At 36.2% G+C, this 7,857-nt stretch overlaps 1 long non-coding RNA gene across 1 annotated transcript; it reads left to right on the forward strand.

Moving 5' to 3' along the window:
• The first annotated feature begins 6,366 nt into the window (after positions 1-6,366).
• On the forward strand, positions 6,367-7,539 carry LOC115716999 (uncharacterized). Its single transcript, XR_004011649.2, has 2 exons — positions 6,367-6,822; positions 6,971-7,539. It is a non-coding gene; the product is annotated as an uncharacterized LOC115716999 (long non-coding RNA).
• Positions 7,540-7,857: the final 318 nt, after the last annotated feature.

Raw genomic sequence — 7,857 nt, forward strand, 5'->3', positions numbered from 1 at the left:
CCAGAAGGATTTGAACATGAGGCAGAGAAGATGGCTGGAATTGGTTAAGGACTACGACTGTGAAATTTTATATCACCCCGGGAAGGCCAATGTTGTGGCCGATGCTTTGAGTAGAAAGGGTCCCGGGCAAGTTTGTACTACAGTTCTGATAGCTCCTCAACTAGCCTCTGAAATGGTTAGCGCAGGGATTGAATTCGTAGTTGGAAAGTTACATAATTTAACACTCCAGTCTGATTTGTTGGAGAGAATCAGGAGGGCACAACTGGAAGATCCCGAGCTAGTTAAGGTTTGAGACAAAGTAATGGCTGGTCGACCTAGAGGCTTTTCAATCTTGAACAGTGGAATGTTGTTATACAAAGCTCGAGATTGTGTTCCTAGGGTTGATGAGCTTAAGAAAGAGATACTTGACGAAGCTCATCCCACACCTTATTCATTGGATCTGGGAACCGCCAAAATGTATCAGGATTTGAAACCCTACTTCTGGTGGTATGGGATGAAAAGAGATGTGGTGGACTACGTGTCAAAGTGTTTAACCTGCCAGCAAATAAAGGTTGAACATCAGAGGCCGGCAGGGTTACTGCAACCTTTGGTCCTTCCTGAGTGGAAGTGGGAGGACATTGCAATGGATTTTGTAACTGGATTACCTAGAACTACGGGAATGTATGATTCAGTATGGGTCATAGTGGACAGATTCACAAAATCAGCTCACTTTCTACCAGTGAAAATCACATATTCAGTGGATCAGTACGCTGAATTGTATGTGAAGGAGATTGTTCGTCTCCATGGAACCCCTAAATCTATTGTGTCAGATAGGGATCCAAAGTTCACATCGAAGTTTTGGGTGAGTCTTCAGAAGGCTATGGGTACCAAGTTAAAGTTTAGCACAGCCTTTCACCCTCAGACTGATGGTCAATCAGAAAGAACAATTCAGATACCAGAAGACTTACTGTGAGCCTGTGTCATGGACTTTGAAGGTTCATGGAGTAAGTACTTTCCTTTAATTGAATTCTCCTACAACAATAGCTACCAGAGTACTATAGGGATGGCTCCCTATGAGATGTTATATGGTAGAAAATGTCGTTCTCCTATTCATTGGGACGAAACTGGAGAAAGGAAGTACTTAGGTCCAGAGTTGGTGCAGAGGACCAATGAGGCTATTGATAAGATTAAGGTTCGGATGCTTGCTTCTCAAAGTAGGCACAAAAGTTATGCTGATCCAAAGCGCAGAGATGTCACATTTCAGGTAGGGGAACATGTTTTCCTGTGGGTTTCACCAATGAAGGGTATTAGGCGCTTTGGGAAGAAGGGTAAGTTAAGCCCTAGGTTCATTGGGCCATTTCAGATACTCGAGAAGGTCGGGCAGGTAGCATATCGGCTAGCCTTACCACCAGCATTGTCAGCTGTTCATGACGTATTTCATATTTCTATGTTGAGGAAATACGTGTCAGACCCGACTCATATCTTGAGTTATGAAGCCTTTGAACTGCAATCAGACTTATCCTATGAAGAGCAACCTGTACAAATTCTGGATAGAAAAGAAAAAGTTCTTCGGAACAAGGTTATTGCTCTGGTTAAGGTACTCTGGAGGAACAACAAGGTGGAGGAAGCCACCTGGGAGTTGGAGTCTGATATGAATATTCAACATCCAGAGCTATTCAAGTTAGATTTCGAGGACGAAATCCTTTTAACGGGGGGATAATTGTAATGACCGCTTTAGTAATTGGATTAGTAAGGGCAATTAGCACTAATTTTTATTATTTTATTATTATTTATGAATTTATTTAATTGTGGACCCCAATATTTAGAAATAAATATTAGAGTTATAATTTCTCAATTTTGGAGATTTTATTAAACTCTAGGGGTATTATTTAGCTTATATGTGAAATATGCAATTTTTGTAATTTTTTGCTCGGCGACAACGGAAAATGTGATGGATGGCTAGATTGATCACATGGGTAAGTTTAGAACCTTATTTCTTAGTGAGAAATAATTTAGATAAAATAAATTATCGGGATTGAACGGGGTTATGGAATTTGACAATTTTACCCCTAGCTTTTGAAAAACCTTAGTTTTGGGTTAAAGGGCCTTTTTGTTTTTGGTTAAATGATGGAATAGGTGGCTGCCCTAGCTTGGTGACACCTTGCACCCTTTTTCTCAGCCAATAATAGATTAAGTAAATCACTTTACTTAGTCAAGAAAAAGAAAAAGGAATTAGAGGAAAATACCGAAATTGAAGGAGAAGCTCTTTCTTCTCTTTCTCTCTCTCTCTTCGAAGCCAGCAAGAACAAGGGGAAAGGGCTGTTGATTTTTGAGTTTTCAGCAAGGAATTCAAGAAGTCTTTGAACGTAAGGTAAGCTCTAATGAACCCTTCTTTAGTTTTCAAGTTTTAAGTTTAGGTTGAGTATGTGAAATTGAGTTTCAGGGGCTATTAGGTTTGCTTAGGCTTAGGGTTCGAATTTGAGAGGTTATTTATGTTGATTTTAGTCCCTAGCAGTTGGTTTTGTTGATTGGTTTGAGTTTTGTGCAACTTTGAACTTTGAGTTAAAAGCTTTGAGCTTTAATGGCAACTTGAGATTTATTGGTTTGTTCTGTGAAATTCTGGTTAGAAATTGTTGTTTATGCATTGTATAGGTACCCTGCAAGTTTTAGGAAGGTTTAGGATTGAATTGAGTTAAGGGGGTTGGTTTTTGTGTTCCCAGCACAGAACCGGTCGACCGGTTGGTGTTCCAGAAATGGACTTCCGGTTGGGACTGGTCTACCGGTTCGGGGAATTTTTGGAATCCTAGTTTTTCCCAATTTTGAGATATTTAGGGTATTGCTATGTGGTTTATCGATAGGGGAACTTTTAGTTTCAAGTTTAAGTCCCCGGAAAGTGATTTAGCGAGTCACTCATCTGTGTTACAATTAATGTGATTAGGGCATCCATCTAGCACAAGCATTTCCGTTCAGGTCGGCCAGCACACTTGAATTCGGAAAACAGGTAAGAACTATATATAATGTATGATATGAATATCTGAGTGTATGTATATGTTAAGTGTATATGCATGCTTAAAATATTATTTGCACTATCAACACATACGGTTATGGTATAGAGTGCATTGGTATAGTGGATGTTATCTGAGAGTACCGTGATACCAGCATAAGTACGGTGAGGTACTGGGAGTGCGTGGCATATCACTCAAGGGTACTCAGGGTATGAACAAACCCTACCAACACTCGTACATCGAGGTACGTAGTGCATGTGGTACAGTGGCTATACCCTAGTATGGAACGTTCGTACTCATTTGTTAAGTCTTGTAAATCGGTGTATGGGCGCCTAAGTACAAGTCGGAAATTATATGATATGTTGTATGCTTTTCTTACTGAGTCTGTTGACTCACAGTTCTACTTTCATGTGTAGGTAAAGGAAAGGCAAAGGCTAAACAGGAGTGAACCTGAGCTCGGATGAGTTTGTACATGTTGAAGCGGCGTGACCTGGAGTGTTCGGTCTCGGGACATCTGGGGATTGTATTTTGTTAGTCGCCGTGCGACCTGAAAAATATGTATTTTGGATTATTAACTTTTAAAAGTTTGAAAATGGGATCCCAACATTTGTAAATATATTATTATATTATCAAGTTTAATAATTAGTATAAAAGTTTAAATTTCACATATTTTTCGAGAAAATTCTTTGGTTAGGAAAGATTGCACAGTAATTGAAAAAGCACTGTAACATGCCTTAGTATTAGGGCGCTACAGAATGACAGAATGCAAGATAATCATAACCCAGAAAGATAAACAATAAAAAAAGGGGATGAGACACTTAGTGTATGAAGTCGAGTATTCGGGTGTTTGAAAATTCTACAAATGGAGACGTGATGAATGGCGTGATGAGTTTTTTGAACACCTGAAGTCGAAGAGCAAATCTGCAGGAAGAATGTCAAAGATAAAGAGGGCATGCACGGTTTTAGTAGGCTTGGATGAAATTTTTTCAGAAAGTTTAAGTTTTTGAAAAGACGAAAATGGTTAAAAATAAGTTCTTTACCATTTTATACTTTGAATTTAATAAGAGTCCAGCATAAATACTTATGTTTAACTTCTAGTTGTAAATAAATATCTAAGTTTAATTTTTGGCAGTAATAATACCTAAGTTAAATTTTTGGAACTCTGTAGGTACTTAACCACTAAATATTATGTCATTATCCACGTGTCATTTTCTTATTGGTTTATTTAAATTAATTATTTTTAAAAAATATAAATTTAATGACTTGGACCAATTAGAAATAGCCACGTGGCAATTTACTTAACAATTAACAATCAAGTACCTACAAAAGTTTTAGAATTATAACTTAGGTATTATTACCGCCAAAAATTAAACTTAACTATTTATTTACAACTAGAAGTTAAACTTAGGTATTTATGCCGCAAATTACTCATTTAATAACCGTCAGATCAAAATGCAAAAGATCCAATGGATAGAAATGAAAGAGAAGTGGAAAGGATGGCTCATTAATGTTAATGATGTCCCTCGAAACCACAAAACTGCCAAAATCAATGGCATGCATATTTTCAAAATGGATTATGACAAAAATACCCTTAGTAATTATTTAAAAAGCACCTTTTATTAAAAATGGACTTCTTCAGGGACAATTGTTATACCCGAAATTTGGCTGGTACTTCAGAAGGTGGCACGTGTCAATCTTAGAGAATATGAACTAGCAAATATAATGGCAATTATATTAAATGGAATAACTAATTTAATACAGAGTCAATAGGGTATATTTTTGTTATAACTCGCAGACCGCACAGTCTTTACCGAGACAAGAATGTACGAACTATTGACTCACGAGAAACCATTTCACGTCAGAGGACATAATCGCAAGGATGACATCGATAATACATAACGAGACATCTATCTTGCAATATGTAGCGAGATGTTGACAAGGCTAATTAGTTGTTAGAACACTTAGCGTATACCATACATTATATTAAGTGTAATAGCTTGAAGGACATAGATAACGCATAGTGAGACACCCATCTCGCTATGTACATGAAGGCATACTCCTGTTAAGCTCCAGCTCGCTGCCAGACTTATTGTTGCCATTAAGAATCCCAAGGACATTATTGTCCAGTCTGCAAGGCCTTATGATCAAAGAGTAGTTCTTAAATTTGCCCAGTACAATGGTGCTCATGCTATTGCTGGAAAACTTATGGATAAATCAAGTTGTTCATGCACCAAGCGAGATGCCTCAGCGAGGTACGTTTTGCAGCGTGTTTGAGTCCACTTTAGCATTGACCCTTTAAAAGCAGTTTAAATCACAACTGTGTGATTTTTAAATAATAACTGAATTTATTTACGTGGAGCATAATTATAGCCCATAATTTCAGGAAAATATCGTCTTGGGATTCAAATTGAAATGTAATTAACTGCCAACCTATGTTATTATGAATAAGGGCAGAATGTACGGAAAAAAAAAAAGTAAAAAGATCTTTGAGAGAAAAAAGAATACACTGATTATAAAGAATCCTAGTTCTCTGTATCAGAAAACTCACTAAAAATACTTTAAGAACCTACTCAAAAATAGCACTACTAAAGTCCTAACAGTGCTAGACACTATTGGTATGCCTCTTAACATTTCTCCTTTTCAAAAATATAACTAATGATCATAAATGCTATTAAAGGTAGCATTGGTACCTAATATCTTCTTACATGTCAATATCGTTATTGGTATAATTAAATATCGTGTTTCATATAATTATCAATTATAATAACTTTACACATTATAAGATAACACATCTAAAAAGTATTATGCAATACTAATATCAAATAAAACTAATTGGTGGATCAAAATCAAACTACCGTAGCGATTGACTTGTTGACCATAAAAATGGGAGCAAGTGTATTGATCAAAAAGGATGGACCAAATTAACAAGTTGAGCTTCACATGGCCTGCCTCTTTGACAATAAAGCCATACTATCGAAGCCAACCACTTATAGATATGCCATTGATGATTGATCATATTAACAATAGTCCAGTCAACATTGACTCATCTCTTGTGGCCTTGTTAATGGACATGTTAAAGAATAAGAGAGACGCACTTACTAGCTCTTGGTATTATGGATGATTCAAAATTATAATAATGACTTAAAAAAGAAAAGTATAAGTCAATGTTGAGTCTTCCCCCTGGTAGCTCCATATCAAGTGTATTGTCCTGTTTGGTTGAGTTTTTAGTTTTTAAAATTGTGTTCTCAAAAGTAAAGTATGAATATAAAATAGTTTTTTTGTCAAATAGTATTTAGCACAAATTTTTTAAAACTATTTTTACTAAAAAAATTAATATTTGGGATAATTGCGGCAAAAGTCCCCAAACAGTTAGGGTTGCTGCAAATTAGTCCCCAACCTCAAAAATTGGCGGTAATAGTCTCTAAGATCACCATTTTTGTTAGTCTGTTAGTACCTAAATTAAATAGTCTGTTAATTGCTATAACAATTACCACGTGTCAAAGCATTATTGGTATACTTAATAAATATTATTAAAAATTTAAATAATTAGAAATTATATAAAAAAAATAAAAACTATAAAATTTATTTATTTTCTTTTTCTTTTATTAAAATTAAAAAAAAAACCATTATCTAAGAAAATAAAACAAAATCCTATAATTTATCCCCAAATCCCACCCACCTCGATTCTTTTCTTCTTGTTCTTCAAAGAATTTATCAATGTTACAGTAAAAAAAAACTGATATTCAGATCTAAATCATCACCCACAAATCTCTCACAAACTCACCATCATGATGATGGCATCAAAACCATTGCTCCGATGGACTGTAATGGTTAAAAGGTTGAATCTCCTGTTGCACTCCAAGCTTTTAATAATGTCAAATTTTGTTTTCTTCTTTTCTTACTATGTATCACTGCCTCACATGTCCGATGGCATTCTGGTTACAGAATGATACCAACTAGAGTACTTGCAATGTTGTTATTTGTAGAGGTTGGTTGTCGATGACTGAAACCAACTCCAAATCCAACAATGGGTCCCTTCGATTTCGCAAGGTGGTTAGGCTCTGCTCATCGACTACAAAAACCAACCCAGAACCGGTTCATTGGTCTTCAAATCTCGACCTCCGGCGAAAAGCTCTGGAACGATATCGGCGTGGTCCCGATCTCAAATCTGAGCATGGTGTGGGTGAGGATATTTTTTGTTCTTGTTGTGGAAAAATTGTAGGAGAAGAAATAAAATGGGGGTGAGGCTTGGCATGGGGACGATGTTGTGATCTTGGGGTAGTCTAGCTCGAACAGATCTGAGAAAAGTGGAGCTCGAAGTGTGGTGATGATGGTTGAGCTGGGTTGAAGAGAAATGAAGAAGATGAACAAGAAAAGAGGTTGGCTAGGTTCATGAAGAAGAAGACGAAGGGGATAGAGAAAAGGAAGGGTCGGCTATGGAGGTTTTTGGGGACGACGGTTGGAGCTTCAGACCATGCCTATGGAGGTTTTGGCAGAATGAAGAAGACGAAGGGGAAAGAGAAAAGTAATGGTCGATTTTGTGAAAAAATAAAAATTAATTAATTAATTAATTAATTAATTTTAAAAGAATTTATTTGTTTTTTTTTTCAAAAAAAAAATAAATTTATGATATTAAAATATTTGTTTTTAGTTTTTTAGTTTATTTTAAAATTATTATTTGGACCAATCAATTATTGACACGTGACATTTGATTTGGGTTGAGCGGATCCGTTAGAAAGAGGGACTAACAGACTAACTAAAATGGGGACCTTAGGGATTATTACCGCCAATTTTTGAGGTTGGGGACTTATTTGCATCAACCCTAATTTTTTGGGGACTTTTGCCGCAATTATCCCTTAATATTTTAACACCA

Source organism: Cannabis sativa, chromosome 5 (genome assembly GCF_029168945.1).
Source record: "Cannabis sativa cultivar Pink pepper isolate KNU-18-1 chromosome 5, ASM2916894v1, whole genome shotgun sequence".
Taxonomy (NCBI): domain Eukaryota; kingdom Viridiplantae; phylum Streptophyta; class Magnoliopsida; order Rosales; family Cannabaceae; genus Cannabis; species Cannabis sativa.